The following is a 13,039-nucleotide window of genomic DNA, read 5'->3' as shown; positions in this document are numbered from 1 at the left end:
ATTTGAACCTTCTTTTACTATCTCATAGAGAAACTAACACAATTTTCAGGTTCAAAAAGGTCAACAGAACTTGGGATTCCCAGGCAGTCTCCCATGCTGGTACTTGCCAAGCCTTAAGCTGCATCGCTGCTGCGATCCGACGAGAGCAGGCACATTCAGCTTAGAATGGCCGTTGACAGCAGCTGTTCAATTTGAACCTTCTTTTACTATCTCATAGAGAAACTAACACAATTTTCAGGTTCAAAAAGGTCAACAGAACTTGGGATTCCCAGCCAGTCTCCCATGCTGGTACTTTCCAAGGCTTAAGCTGCATTGCTGCTGCGATCTGACGAGAGCAGGCACATTCAGCTTAGAATGGCCGTTGACAGCAGCTGTTCAATTTGAACCTTCTTTTACTATCTCATAGAGAAACTAACACAATTTTCAGGTTCAAAAAGGTCAACAGAACTTAGGATTCCCAGCCAGTCTCCCATGCTGGTACTTGCCAAGCCTTAAGCTGCATTGCTGCTGCGATCTGACGAGAGCAGGCACATTAAGCTTAGTAGAATGGCCGTTGAGAGCAGCTGTTCAATTTGAACCTTCTTTTACTATCTCATAGAGAAACTAACACAATTTTCAGGTTCAAAAATGTCAACAGAACTTGGGATTCCCAGCCAGTCTCCCATGCTGGTACTTGCAAAGCCTTAAGCTGCATTGCTGCTGCGATCTGACGAGAGCAGGCATATTCAGCTTAGAATGGCTGTTGACAGCAGCTGTTCAATTTGAACCTTCTTTTACTATCTCATAGAGAAACTAACACATTTTTCAGGTTCAAAAAGGTCAACAGAACTTGGGATTCCCAGCTAGTCTCCCATGCTGGTACTTGCCAAGCCTTAAGCTGCATTGCTGCTGCGATCTAACGAGAGCAGGCACATTCAGCTTAGAATGGCCGTTGACAGCAACTGTTCAATTTGAACCTTATTTTACTACCTCATAGAGAAACTAACACAATTTTCAGGTTCAAAAAGGTCAACAGAACTTAGGATTCCCAGCCAGTCTCCCATGCTGGTACTTGCCAAGCCTTAAGCTGCATTGCTGCTGCGATCTGACGAGAGCAGGCACATTCAGCTTAGAATGGCCGTTGACAGCAGCTGTTCAATTTGAACCTTCTTTTACTATCTCATAGAGAAACTAACACAATTTTCAGGTTCAAAAAGGTCAAGAGAACTTAGGATTCCCAGCCAGTCTCCCATGCTGGTACTTGCCAAGCCTTAAGCTGCATTGCTGCTGCGATCTGACGAGAGCAGGCACATTCAGCTTAGAATGGCCATTGACAGCAGCTGTTCAATTTGAACCTTCTTTTACTATCTCATAGAGAAACTAACACAATTTTCAGGTTCAAAATTGTCAACAGAACTTGGGATTCCCAGCCAGTTTCCCATGCTGGTACTTGCTAAGCCTTAAGCTGCATCGCTGCTGCGATTTGACAAGAGCACGCACATTCAGCTTAGAATGGCCGTTGACAGCAGCTGTTCAATTTGAACCTTCTTTTACAATCTCATAGAGAAACTAACACAATTTTCAGGTTCAAAAAGGTCAACGGAACTTGGGATTCGCAGCCAGTCTCCCATGCTGGTACTTGCCAAGCCTTAAGCTGCATTGCTGCTGCGATCTGACGAGAGCAGGCACATTCAGCTTAGAATGGCCGTTGACAGCAGCTGTTCAATTTGAACCTTCTTTTACCATCTTTGACAGAGAAACTAACAATTTTCAGGTTCAAAAAGGTCAACGGAACTTGGGATTCCCAGCCAGTCTCCCATGCTGGTACTTGCCAAGCCTTAAGCTGCATTGCTGCTGCGATCTGACGAGAGCAGGCACATTCAGCTCAGAATGGCCGTTGACAGCAGCTGTTCAATTTGAACCTTCTTTTACTATCTCATAGAGAAACGAACACAATTTTCAGGTTCAAAAAGGTCAACGGAACTTGGGATTCCCAGCCAGTCTCCCATGCTGGTACTTTCCAAGCCTTAAGCTGCATTGCTGCTGCGATCTGACGAGAGCAGGCACATTCAGCTTAGAATGGCCGTTGACAGCAGCTGTTCAATTTGAACCTTCTTTTACTATCTCATAGAGAAACTAACACAATTTTCAGGTTCAAAAAGGTCAACAGAACGTGGGATTCCCAGCCAGTGTCCCATGCTGGTACTTGCCAAGCCTTAAGCTGCATTGCTGCTGCGATCTGACGAGAGCAGGCACATTCAGCTTAGAATGGCCGTTGACAGCAGCTGTTCAATTTGAACCTTCTTTTACTATCTCATAGAGAAACTAACACAATTTTCAGGTTCAAAAAGGTCAACAGAACTTGGGATTCCCAGCCAGTCTCCCATGCTGGTACTTGCCAAGCCTTAAGCTGCATCGCTGCTGCGATCCGACGAGAGCAGGCACATTCAGCTTAGAATGGCCATTGACAGCAGCTGCTCAATTTGAACCTTCTTTTACTATCTCATAAAGAAACTAACACATTTTCAGGTTCAAAAAGGTCAATGGAACTTGGGATTCCCAGCCAGTCTCCCATGCTGGTACTTGCCAAGCCTCAAGCTGCAACGCTGCTGCGATCTGACAAGAGCATGCACATTCAGCTTAGAATGGCCGTTGACAGCAGCTGTTCAATTTGAACCTTCTTTTACTATCTCATAGAGAAACTAACTCAATTTTCAGGTTCAAAAAGGTCAATGGAACTTGGGATTCCCAGCCAGTCTCCCATGCTGGTACTTGCCAAGCCTTAGCTTAGAATGGGCGTTGACAGCAGCTGTTCAATTTGAACCTTCTTTTACTATCTCATAGAGAAACTAACACAATTTTCAGGTTAAAAAAAGGTCAACAGAACTTGGGATTCCCAGCCAGTCTCCCATGCTGGTACTTGCCAAGCCTTAAGCTGCATTGCTGCTGCGATCTGACGAGAGCAGGAACATTCAGCTTAGAATGGCTGTTGACAGCAGCTGTTCAATTTGAACCTTCTTTTAAGATCTTTGACAGAGAAACTAACAATTTTCAGGTTCAAAAGGGTCAACGGAACTTGGGATTCCCAGCCAGTCTCCCATGCTGGTACTTGCCAAGCCTTAAGCTGCATTGCTGCTGCGATCTGACGAGAGCAGGCACATTCAGCTTAGAATGGCCGTTGACAGCAGCTGCCTAATTTCTACTTTCTTTCACTATCTCATAGAGAAACTAACACAATTTTCAGGTTCAAAAAGGTCAAAAGAACTTAGGATTCCCAGCCAGTCTCCCATGCTGGTACTTGCCAAGCCTTAAGCTGCATCGCTGCTGCGATCTGACAAGAGCACGCACATTCAGCTTAGAATGGCCGTTGACAGCAGCTGTTCAATTTGAACCTTCTTTTACTATCTCATAGAGAAACTAACACAATTTTCAGGTTCAAAGAGGTCAATGGAACTTGGGATTCCCAGCCAGTCTCCCATGCTGGTACTTGCCAAGCCTTAAGCTGCATAGCTCCTGCAATCTGACAAGAGCAGGCACATTCAGCTTAGAATGGGCGTTGACAGCAGCTGTTCAATTTGAACCTTCTTTTACTATCTCATAGAGAAACTAACACAATTTTCAGGTTCAAAAAGGTCAACGGAACTTGAGATTCTCAGCCAGTCTCCCATGCTGGTACTTGCCAAGCCTTAAGCTGCATTGCTGCTGCGATCTGACGAGAGCAGGCACATTCAGCTTAGAATGGCCGTTGACAGCAGTTGTTCAATTTGAACCTTCTTTTACTATCTCATAGAGAAACTAACACAATTTTCAGGTTCAAAAATGTCAACAGAACTTGGGATTCCCAGCCAGTCTCCCATGCTGGTACTTGCCAAGCCTTAAGCTGCATTGCTGCTGCGATCTGACGAGAGCAGGCACATTCAGCTTAGAATGGCCGTTGACAGCAGCTGTTCAATTTGAACCTTCTTTTACTATCTCATAGAGAAACTAACACAATTTTCAGGTTCAAAAAGGTCAACAGAACTTGGGATTCCCAGCCAGTCTCCCATGCTGGTACTTGCCAAGCCTTAAGCTGCATTGCTGCTGTGATCTGACGAGAGCAGGCACATTCAGCTTAGAATGGCCGTTGACAGCAGCTGTTCAGTTTGAACCTTCTTTTACTATCTCATAGAGAAACTAACACAATTTTCAGGTTCAAAAAGGTCAACGGAACTTGGGATTCCCAGCCAGTCTCCCATGCTGGTACTTGCCAAACCTTAAGCTGCATTGCTGCTGCGATCTGACGAGAGCAGGCACATTCAGCTTAGAATGGCCGTTGACAGCAGCTGTTCAATTTGAACCTTCTTTTACCATATTTGACAGAGAAACTAACAATTTTCAGGTTCAAAAAGGTCAACGGAATGTGGGATTCCCAGCCAGTCTCCCATGCTGGTACTTGCCAAGCCTTAAGCTGCATTGCTGCTGCGATCTGACGAGAGCAGGCACATTCAGCTTAGAATGGCCGTTGACAGCAGCTGCCTAATTTCTACTTTCTTTTACTATCTCATAGAGAAACCAACACAATTTTCAGGTTCAAAAAGGTCAACAGAACTTGGGATTCCCAGGCAGTCTCCCATGCTGGTACTTGCCAAGCCTTAAGCTGCAACGCTGCTGCGATCTGACAAGAGCATGCACATTCAGCTTAGAATGGCCGTTGACAGCAGCTGTTCAATTTGAACCTTCTTTTACTATCTCATAGAGAAACTAACTCAATTTTCAGGTTCAAAAAGGTCAATGGAACTTGGGATTCCCAGCCAGTCTCCCATGCTGGTACTTGCCAAGCCTTAGCTTAGAATGGGCGTTGACAGCAGCTGTTCAATTTGAACCTTCTTTTTCTATCTCATAGAGAAACTAACACAATTTTCAGGTTCAAAAAGGTCAACGGAACTTGGGATTCCCAGCCAGTCTCCCATGCTGGTACTTGCCAAGCCTTAGCTTAGAATGGGCGTTGACAGCAGCTGTTCAATTTGAACCTTCTTTTACTATCTCATAGAGAAACTAACACAATTTTCAGGTTCAAAAAGGTCAACGGAACTTGGGATTCCCAGCCAGTCTCCCATGCTGGTACTTGCCAAACCTTAAGCTGCATTGCTGCTGCGATCTGACGAGAGCAGGCACATTCAGCTTAGAATGGCCGTTGACAGCAGCTGTTCAATTTGAACCTTCTTTTACCATCTTTGACAGAGAAACTAACAATTTTCAGGTTCAAAAAGGTCAACAGAACATGGGATTCCCAGCCAGTCTCCCATGCTGGTACTTGCCAAACCTTAAGCTGCATTGCTGCTGCGATCTGACGAGAGCAAGCACATTCAGCTTAGAATGGCCGTTGACAGCAGCTGTTCAATTTGAACCTTCTTTTACTATCTCATAGAGAAACTAATACAATTTTCAGGTTCAAAAAGGTCAACAGAACTTGGGATTCCCAGCCAGTCTCCCATGCTGGTACTTGCCAAGCCTTAAGCTGCATTGCTGCTGCGATCTGACGAGAGCAGGCACATTCAGCTTAGAATGGCCGTTGACAGCAGCTGTTCAATTTGAACCTTCTTTTACTATCTCATAGAGAAACTAACACAATTTTCAGGTTCAAAAAGGTCAATGGAACTTGGGATTCCCTGCCAGTCTCCCATGCTGGTACTTGCCAAGCCTTAAGCTGCATTGCTGCTGCGATCTGACGAGAGCAGGCACATTCAGCTTAGAATGGCCATTGACAGCAGCTGTTCAATTTGAACCTTCTTTTACTATCTCATAGAGAAACTAACACAATTTTCAGGTTCAAAAAGGTCAACAGAACTTGGGATTCCCAGCCAGTCTCCCATGCTGGTACTTGCCAAGCCTTAAGCTGCATTGCTGCTGCGATCTGACGAGAGCAGGCACATTCAGCTTAGAATGGCCGTTGACAGCAGCTGTTCAATTTGAACCTTCTTTTACTATCTCATAGAGAAACTAACACAATTTTCAGGTTCAAAAAGGTCAACAGAACTTGGGATTCCCAGCCAGTCTCCCATGCTGGTACTTGCCAAACCTTAAGCTGCATTGCTGCTGCGATCTGACGAGAGCAGGCACATTCAGCTTAATATGGCCGTTGACAGCAGCTGTTCAATTTGAATCTTCTTTTACCATCTTTGACAGAGAAACTAACAATTTTCAGGTTCAAAAAGGTCAACGGAACGTGGGATTCCCAGCCAGTCTCCCATGCTGGTACTTGCCAAGCCTTAAGCTGCATTGCTGCTGTGATCTGACGAGAGCAGGGACATTCAGCTTAGAATGGCCGTTGACAGCAGCTGCCTAATTTCTACTTTCTTTTACTATCTCATAGAGAAACTAACACAATTTTCAGGTTCAAAAAGGTCAACAGAACTTGGGATTCCCAGCCAGCCTCCCATGCTGGTACTTGCCAAGCCTTAAGCTGCAACGCTGCTGCGATCTGACAAGAGCATGCACATTCAGCTTAGAATGGCCGTTGACAGCAGCTGTTCAATTTGAACCTTCTTTTACTATCTCATAGAGAAACTAACACATTTTCAGGTTCAAAAAGGTCAACGGAACTTGGGATTCCCAGCCAGTCTCCCATGCTGGTACTTGCCAAGCCTTAAGCTGCAACGCTGCTGCGATCTGACAAGAGCATGCACATTCAGCTTAGAATGGCCGTTGACAGCAGCTGTTCAATTTGAACCTTCTTTTACTATCTCATAGAGAAACTAACACAATTTTCAGGTTCAAAAAAGTCAACAGAACTTGGGATTCCCAGCCAGTCTCCCATGCTGGTACTTTCCAAGCCTTAAGCTGCATTGCTGCTGCGATCTGACGAGAGCAGGCACATTCAGCTTAGAATGGCCGTTGACAGCAGCTGTTCAATTTGAACCTTCTTTTACTATCTCATAGAGAAACTAACACATTTTCAGGTTCAAAAAGGTCAACGGAACTTGGGATTCCCAGCCAGTCTCCCATGCTGGTACTTGCCAAGCCTTAGCTTAGAATGGGCGTTGACAGCAGCTGTTCAATTTGAACCTTCTTTTACTATCTCATAGAGAAACTAACACAATTTTCAGGTTCAAAAAGGTCAACAGAACTTGGGATTCCCAGCCAGTCTCCCATGCTGGTACTTGCCAAACCTTAAGCTGCATTGCTGCTGCGATCTGACGAGAGCAGGCACATTCAGCTTAGAATGGCCGTTGACAGCAGCTGTTCAATTTGAACCTTCTTTTACCATCTTTGACAGAGAAACTAACAATTTTCAGGTTCAAAAAGGTCAACAGAACGTGGGATTCCCAGCCAGTCTCCCATGCTGGTACTTGCCAAGCCTTAAGCTGCATTGCTGCTGCGATCTGACGAGAGCAGGCACATTCAGCTTAGAATGGCCGTTGACAGCAGCTGCCTAATTTCTACTTTCTTTTACTATCTCATAGAGAAACTAACACAATTTTCAGGTTCAAAAAGGTCAACAGAATTTGGGATTCCCAGGCAGTCTCCCATGCTGGTACTTGCCAAGCCTTAAGCTGCAACGCTGCTGCGATCTGACAAGAGCATGCACATTCAGCTTAGAATGGCCGTTGACAGCAGCTGTTCAATTTGAACCTTCTTTTACTATCTCATAGAGAAACTAACACATTTTCAGGTTCAAAAAGGTCAACGGAACTTGGGATTCCCAGCCAGTCTCCCATGCTGGTACTTGCCAAGCCTTAAGCTGCATTGCTGCTGCGATCTGATGAGAGCAGGCACATTCAGCTTAGAATGGCCGTTGACAGCAGCTGTTCAATTTGAACCTTCTTTTACTATCTCATAGAGAAACTAACTCAATTTTCAGGTTCAAAAAGGTCAATGGAACTTGGGATTCCCAGCCAGTCTCCCATGCTGGTACTTGCCAAGCCTTAGCTTAGAATGGGCGTTGACAGCAGCTGTTCAATTTGAACCTTCTTTTACTATCTCATAGAGAAACTAACACAATTTTCAGGTTCAAAAAGGTCAACGGAACTTGGGATTCCCAGCCAGTCTCCCATGCTGGTACTTGCCAAGCCTTAAGCTGCATTGCTGCTGCGATCTGACGAGAGCAGGCACATTCAGCTTAGAATGGCCGTTGACAGCAGCTGTTCAATTTGAACCTTCTTTTACTATCTCAAAGAGAAACTAACACAATTTTCAGGTTCAAAAAAGTCAACAGAACTTGGGATTCCCAGCCAGTCTCCCATGCTGGTACTTTCCAAGCCTTAAGCTGCATTGCTGCTGCGATCTGACGAGAGCAGGCACATTCAGCTTAGAATGGCCGTTGACAGCAGCTGTTCAATTTGAACCTTCTTTTACTATCTCATAGAGAAACTAAAACAATTTTCAGGCTCAAAAAGGTCAACGGAACTTAGGATTCCCAGCCAGTCTCCCATGCTGGTACATGCCAAGCCTTAAGCTGCATTGCTGCTGCGATCTGACGAGAGCAGGCACATTCAGCTTAGAATGGCCGTTGACAGCAGCTGTTCAGTTTGAACCTTCTTTTACTATCTCATAGAGAAACTAACACAATTTTCAGGTTCAAAAAGGTCAACAGAACTTGGGATTCCCAGCCAGTCTCCCATGCTGGTACTTGCCAAGCCTTAAGCTGCATTGCTGCTGCGATCTGACGAGAGCAGGCACATTCAGCTTAGAATGGCCGTTCACAGCAGCTGTTCAATTTGAACCTTCTTTTACTATCTCATAGAGAAACTAACACAATTTTCAGGTTCAAAAAGGTCAACAGAACTTGGGATTCCCAGCCCGTCTCCCATGCTGGTTTTTGCCAAGCCTTAAGCTGCATTGCTGCTGCGATCTGACGAGAGCAGGCACATTCAGCTTAGAATGGCCGTTGACAGCAGCTGTTCAATTTGAACCTTCTTTTACCATCTTTGACAGAGAAACTAACAATTTTCAGGTTCAAAAAGGTCAACGGAACTTGGGATTCCCAGCCAGTCTCCCATGCTGGTACTTGCCAAGCCTTAAGCTGCATTGCTGCTGCGATCTGACAAGAGCAGGCACATTCAGCTTAGAATGGCCGTTGACAGCAGCTGCCTAATTTCTACTTTGTTTAACTATCTCATAGAGAAACTAACACAATTTTCAGGTTCAAAAAGGTCAACAGAACTTGGGATTCCCAGCCAGACTCCCATGCTGGTACTTGCCAAGCCTTAAGCTGCAACACTGCTGCGATCTGACAAGAGCATGCACATTCAGCTTAGAATGGCAGTTGACAGCAGCTGTTCAATTTGAACCTTCTTTTACTATCTCATATAGAAACTAACACAATTTTCAGGTTCAAAAAGTCAATGGAACTTGGGATTCCCAGCCAGTCTCCCATGCTGGTACTTGCCAAGCCTTAAGCTGCATTGCTGCTGCGATCTGACGAGAGCAGGCGCATTCAGCTTAGAATGGCCGTTGACAGCAGCTGTTCAATTTGAACCTTCTTTTACTATCTCATAGAGAAACTAACACAATTTTCAGGTTAAAAAAAGGTCAACGGAACTTATGATTCCCAGCCAGTCTCCCATGCTGGTACTTGCCAAGCCTTAAGCTGCATTGCTGCTGCGATCTGACGAGAGCAGGCACATTCAGCTTAGAATGGCCGTTGACAGCAGCTGTTCAATTTGAACCTTCTTTTACTATCTCATAGAGAAACTAACACAATTTTCAGGTTCAAAAAGGTCAACGGAACATGGGATTCCCAGCCAGTCTCCCATGCTGGTACTTGCCAAGCCTTAAGCTGCATTGCTGCTGCGATCTGACGAGAGCAGGCACATTCAGCTTAGAATGGCCGTTGACAGCAGCTGTTCAATTTGAACCTTCTTTTACTATCTCATAGAAAAACTAACACAATTTTCAGGTTCAAAAAGGTCAACGGAACTTGGGATTCCCAGCCAGTCTCCCATGCTGGTACTTGCCAAGCCTTAAGCTGCATTGCTGCTGCGATCTGACGAGAGCAGGCACATTAAGCTTAGTAGAATGGCCGTTGACAGCAGCTGTTCAATTTGAACCTTCTTTTACTATCTCATAGAGAAACTAACACAATTTTCAGGTTCAAAAATGTCAACAGAACTTGGGATACCCAGCCAGTCTCCCATGCTGGTACTTGCAAAGCCTTAAGCTGCATTGCTGCTGCGATCTGACGAGAGCAGGCACATTCAGCTTAGAATGGCCGTTGACAGCAACTGTTCAATTTGAACCTTATTTTACTACCTCATAGAGAAACTAACACAATTTTCAGGTTCAAAAAGGTCAACAGAACTTAGGATTCCCAGCCAGTCTCCCATGCTGGTACTTGCCAAGCCTTAAGCTGCATTGCTGCTGCGATCTGACGAGAGCAGGCACATTCAGCTTAGAATGGCCGTTGAGAGCAGCTGTTCAATTTGAACCTTCTTTTACTATCTCATAGAGAAACTAACACAAATTTCAGGTTCAAAAAGGTCAACGGAACTTGGGATTCCCAGCCAGTCTCCCATGCTGGTACTTGCCAAGCCTTAAGCTGCATTGCTGCTGCGATCTGACGAGAGCAGGCACATTAAGCTTAGTAGAATGGCCGTTGACAGCAGTTGTTCAATTTGAACCTTCTTTTACTATCTCATAGAGAAACTAACACAATTTTCAGGTTCAAAAATGTCAACAGAACTTGGGATTCCCAGCCAGTCTCCCATGCTGGTACTTGCAAAGCCTTAAGCTGCATTGCTGCTGCGATCTGACCAGAGCATGCACATTCAGCTTAGAATGGCTGTTGACAGCAGCTGTTCAATTTGAACCTTCTTTTACTATCTCATAGAGAAACTAACACAATTTTCAGGTTCAAAAAGGTCAACGGAACTTGGGATTCCCAGCTAGTCTCCCATGCTGGTACTTGCCAAGCCTTAAGCTGCATTGCTGCTGCGATCTGACGAGAGCAGGCACATTCAGCTTAGAATGGCCGTTGACAGCAACTGTTCAATTTGAACTTTATTTTACTACCTCATAGAGAAACTAACACAATTTTCAGGTTCAAAAAGGTCAACAGAACTTAGGATTCCCAGCCAGTCTCCCATGCTGGTACTTGCCAAGCCTTAAGCTGCATTGCTGCTGCGATCTGACGAGAGCAGGCACATTCAGCTTAGAATGGCCATTGACAGCAGCTGTTCAATTTGAACCTTCTTTTACTATCTCATAGAGAAACTAACACAATTTTCAGGTTCAAAAATGTCAACAGAACTTGGGATTCCCAGCCAGTTTCCCATGCTGGTACTTGCTAAGCCTTAAGCTGCATCGCTGCTGCGATTTGACAAGAGCACGCACATTCAGCTTAGATTGGCCGTTGACAGCAGCTGTTCAATTTGAACCTTCTTTTACAATCTCATAGAGAAACTAACACAATTTTCAGGTTCAAAAAGGTCAACGGAACTTGGGATTCGCAGCCAGTCTCCCATGCTGGTACTTGCCAAGCCTTAAGCTGCATTGCTGCTGCGATCTGACGAGAGCAGGCACATTCAGCTTAGAATGGCCGTTGACAGCAGCTGTTCAATTTGAACCTTCTTTTACCATCTTTGACAGAGAAACTAACAATTTTCAGGTTCAAAAAGGTCAACGGAACTTGGGATTCCCAGCCAGTCTCCCATGCTGGTACTTGCCAAGCCTTAAGCTGCATTGCTGCTGCGATCTGACGAGAGCAGGCACATTCAGCTTAGAATGGCCGTTGACAGCAGCTGTTCAATTTGAACCTTCTTTTACTATCTCATAGAGAAACTAACACAATTTTCAGGTTCAAAAAGGTCAACGGAACTTGGGATTCCCAGCCAGTCTCCCATGCTGGTACTTTCCAAGCCTTAAGCTGCATTGCTGCTGCGATCTGACGAGAGCAGGCACATTCAGCTTAGAATGGCCGTTGACAGCAGCTGTTCAATTTGAACCTTCTTTTACTATCTCATAGAGAAACTAACACAATTTTCAGGTTCAAAAAGGTCAACAGAACGTGGGATTCCCAGCCAGTCTCCCATGCTGGTACTTGCCAAGCCTTATGCTGCATTGCTGCTGCGATCTGACGAGAGCAGGCACATTCAGCTTAGAATGGCCGTTGACAGCAGCTGTTCAATTTGAACCTTCTTTTACTATCTCATAGAGAAACTAACACAATTTTCAGGTTCAAAAAGGTCAACAGAACTTGGGATTCCCAGCCACTCTCCCATGCTGGTACTTGCCAAGCCTTAGGCTGCATCGCTGCTGCGATCTGACGAGAGCAGGCACATTCAGCTTAGAATGGCCGTTGACAGCAGCTGTTCAATTTGAACCTTCTTTTACTATCTCATAGAGAAACTAACACAATTTTCAGGTTCAAAAAGGTCAACAGAACTTGGGATTCCCAGCCAGTCTCCCATGCTGGTACTTGCCAAACCTTAAGCTGCATTGCTGCTGCGATCTGACGAGAGCATGCACATTCAGCTTAGAATGGCCGTTGACAGCAGCTGTTCAATTTGAACCTTCTTTTACCATCTTTGACAGAGAAACTAACAATTTTCAGGTTCAAAAAGGTCAACGGAACGTGGGATTCCCAGCCAGTCTCCCATGCTGGTACTTGCCAAGCCTTAAGCTGCATTGCTGCTGCGATCTGACGAGAGCAGGCACATTCAGCTTAGAATGGCCGTTGACAGCAGCTGCCTAATTTCTACTTTCTTTTACTATCTCATAGAGAAACTAACACAATTTTCATGTTCAAAAAGGTCAACAGAACTTGGGATTCCCAGCCAGTCTCCCATGCTGGTACTTGCCAAGCCTAAAGCTGCAACGCTGCTGCGATCTGACAAGAGCATGCACATTCAGCTTAGAATGGCCGTTGACAGCAGCTGTTCAATTTGAACCTTCTTTTACCATCTTTGACAGAGAAACTAACAATTTTCAGGTTCAAAAAGGTCAACGGAACGTGGGATTCCCAGCCAGTCTCCCATGCTGGTACTTGCCAAGCCTTAAGCTGCATTGCTGCTGCGATCTGACGAGAGCAGGCACATTCAGCTTAGAATGGCCGTTGACAGCAGCTGCCTAATTTCTACTTTCT

At 45.1% G+C, this 13,039-nt stretch overlaps 40 pseudogenes; all 40 read right to left on the bottom strand.

The window, feature by feature from the left end:
- Positions 1-58: 58 nt before the first annotated feature.
- Positions 59-177, bottom strand: LOC140083792 (5S ribosomal RNA; annotated as a pseudogene).
- A 70-nt stretch (positions 178-247) lies between these two features.
- Positions 248-366, bottom strand: LOC140091386 (5S ribosomal RNA; annotated as a pseudogene).
- Positions 367-817: 451 nt separating this feature from the next.
- LOC140082206 (5S ribosomal RNA) lies at positions 818-936 on the bottom strand (annotated as a pseudogene).
- Positions 937-1,006: 70 nt separating this feature from the next.
- LOC140086771 (5S ribosomal RNA) lies at positions 1,007-1,125 on the bottom strand (annotated as a pseudogene).
- A 448-nt stretch (positions 1,126-1,573) lies between these two features.
- Positions 1,574-1,692, bottom strand: LOC140088253 (5S ribosomal RNA; annotated as a pseudogene).
- A 70-nt stretch (positions 1,693-1,762) lies between these two features.
- LOC140078453 (5S ribosomal RNA) lies at positions 1,763-1,881 on the bottom strand (annotated as a pseudogene).
- Positions 1,882-1,951: 70 nt separating this feature from the next.
- Positions 1,952-2,070, bottom strand: LOC140084178 (5S ribosomal RNA; annotated as a pseudogene).
- Positions 2,071-2,140: 70 nt separating this feature from the next.
- LOC140096112 (5S ribosomal RNA) lies at positions 2,141-2,259 on the bottom strand (annotated as a pseudogene).
- Positions 2,260-2,329: 70 nt separating this feature from the next.
- On the bottom strand, positions 2,330-2,448 carry LOC140087820 (5S ribosomal RNA; annotated as a pseudogene).
- A 406-nt stretch (positions 2,449-2,854) lies between these two features.
- LOC140082025 (5S ribosomal RNA) lies at positions 2,855-2,973 on the bottom strand (annotated as a pseudogene).
- Positions 2,974-3,043: 70 nt separating this feature from the next.
- On the bottom strand, positions 3,044-3,162 carry LOC140098596 (5S ribosomal RNA; annotated as a pseudogene).
- A 448-nt stretch (positions 3,163-3,610) lies between these two features.
- LOC140091319 (5S ribosomal RNA) lies at positions 3,611-3,729 on the bottom strand (annotated as a pseudogene).
- A 259-nt stretch (positions 3,730-3,988) lies between these two features.
- On the bottom strand, positions 3,989-4,107 carry LOC140090491 (5S ribosomal RNA; annotated as a pseudogene).
- Positions 4,108-4,177: 70 nt separating this feature from the next.
- Positions 4,178-4,296, bottom strand: LOC140086246 (5S ribosomal RNA; annotated as a pseudogene).
- A 70-nt stretch (positions 4,297-4,366) lies between these two features.
- Positions 4,367-4,485, bottom strand: LOC140098334 (5S ribosomal RNA; annotated as a pseudogene).
- A 553-nt stretch (positions 4,486-5,038) lies between these two features.
- On the bottom strand, positions 5,039-5,157 carry LOC140086245 (5S ribosomal RNA; annotated as a pseudogene).
- A 70-nt stretch (positions 5,158-5,227) lies between these two features.
- Positions 5,228-5,346, bottom strand: LOC140098564 (5S ribosomal RNA; annotated as a pseudogene).
- Positions 5,347-5,416: 70 nt separating this feature from the next.
- Positions 5,417-5,535, bottom strand: LOC140079570 (5S ribosomal RNA; annotated as a pseudogene).
- A 259-nt stretch (positions 5,536-5,794) lies between these two features.
- On the bottom strand, positions 5,795-5,913 carry LOC140079569 (5S ribosomal RNA; annotated as a pseudogene).
- A 70-nt stretch (positions 5,914-5,983) lies between these two features.
- Positions 5,984-6,102, bottom strand: LOC140089451 (5S ribosomal RNA; annotated as a pseudogene).
- A 70-nt stretch (positions 6,103-6,172) lies between these two features.
- LOC140098532 (5S ribosomal RNA) lies at positions 6,173-6,291 on the bottom strand (annotated as a pseudogene).
- Positions 6,292-7,073: 782 nt separating this feature from the next.
- LOC140088357 (5S ribosomal RNA) lies at positions 7,074-7,192 on the bottom strand (annotated as a pseudogene).
- Positions 7,193-7,262: 70 nt separating this feature from the next.
- Positions 7,263-7,381, bottom strand: LOC140090852 (5S ribosomal RNA; annotated as a pseudogene).
- Positions 7,382-7,639: 258 nt separating this feature from the next.
- LOC140099382 (5S ribosomal RNA) lies at positions 7,640-7,758 on the bottom strand (annotated as a pseudogene).
- A 217-nt stretch (positions 7,759-7,975) lies between these two features.
- LOC140098584 (5S ribosomal RNA) lies at positions 7,976-8,094 on the bottom strand (annotated as a pseudogene).
- A 259-nt stretch (positions 8,095-8,353) lies between these two features.
- LOC140091867 (5S ribosomal RNA) lies at positions 8,354-8,472 on the bottom strand (annotated as a pseudogene).
- A 70-nt stretch (positions 8,473-8,542) lies between these two features.
- On the bottom strand, positions 8,543-8,661 carry LOC140091307 (5S ribosomal RNA; annotated as a pseudogene).
- Positions 8,662-8,920: 259 nt separating this feature from the next.
- Positions 8,921-9,039, bottom strand: LOC140088990 (5S ribosomal RNA; annotated as a pseudogene).
- Positions 9,040-9,487: 448 nt separating this feature from the next.
- LOC140093001 (5S ribosomal RNA) lies at positions 9,488-9,606 on the bottom strand (annotated as a pseudogene).
- Positions 9,607-9,676: 70 nt separating this feature from the next.
- Positions 9,677-9,795, bottom strand: LOC140085608 (5S ribosomal RNA; annotated as a pseudogene).
- Positions 9,796-10,246: 451 nt separating this feature from the next.
- Positions 10,247-10,365, bottom strand: LOC140096229 (5S ribosomal RNA; annotated as a pseudogene).
- Positions 10,366-10,816: 451 nt separating this feature from the next.
- On the bottom strand, positions 10,817-10,935 carry LOC140084967 (5S ribosomal RNA; annotated as a pseudogene).
- Positions 10,936-11,005: 70 nt separating this feature from the next.
- Positions 11,006-11,124, bottom strand: LOC140091688 (5S ribosomal RNA; annotated as a pseudogene).
- A 259-nt stretch (positions 11,125-11,383) lies between these two features.
- On the bottom strand, positions 11,384-11,502 carry LOC140088252 (5S ribosomal RNA; annotated as a pseudogene).
- A 70-nt stretch (positions 11,503-11,572) lies between these two features.
- On the bottom strand, positions 11,573-11,691 carry LOC140098572 (5S ribosomal RNA; annotated as a pseudogene).
- A 70-nt stretch (positions 11,692-11,761) lies between these two features.
- LOC140084167 (5S ribosomal RNA) lies at positions 11,762-11,880 on the bottom strand (annotated as a pseudogene).
- A 70-nt stretch (positions 11,881-11,950) lies between these two features.
- On the bottom strand, positions 11,951-12,069 carry LOC140098416 (5S ribosomal RNA; annotated as a pseudogene).
- A 259-nt stretch (positions 12,070-12,328) lies between these two features.
- Positions 12,329-12,447, bottom strand: LOC140097621 (5S ribosomal RNA; annotated as a pseudogene).
- A 70-nt stretch (positions 12,448-12,517) lies between these two features.
- On the bottom strand, positions 12,518-12,636 carry LOC140088594 (5S ribosomal RNA; annotated as a pseudogene).
- Positions 12,637-12,895: 259 nt separating this feature from the next.
- LOC140088593 (5S ribosomal RNA) lies at positions 12,896-13,014 on the bottom strand (annotated as a pseudogene).
- Between the last annotated feature and the right edge of the window lie 25 nt (positions 13,015-13,039).

The sequence above is a fragment of the Engystomops pustulosus genome, chromosome 9, assembly GCF_040894005.1.
Source record: "Engystomops pustulosus chromosome 9, aEngPut4.maternal, whole genome shotgun sequence".
NCBI lineage: Eukaryota > Metazoa > Chordata > Amphibia > Anura > Leptodactylidae > Engystomops > Engystomops pustulosus.
This window is presented reverse-complemented; position numbering and strand designations above follow the sequence as displayed.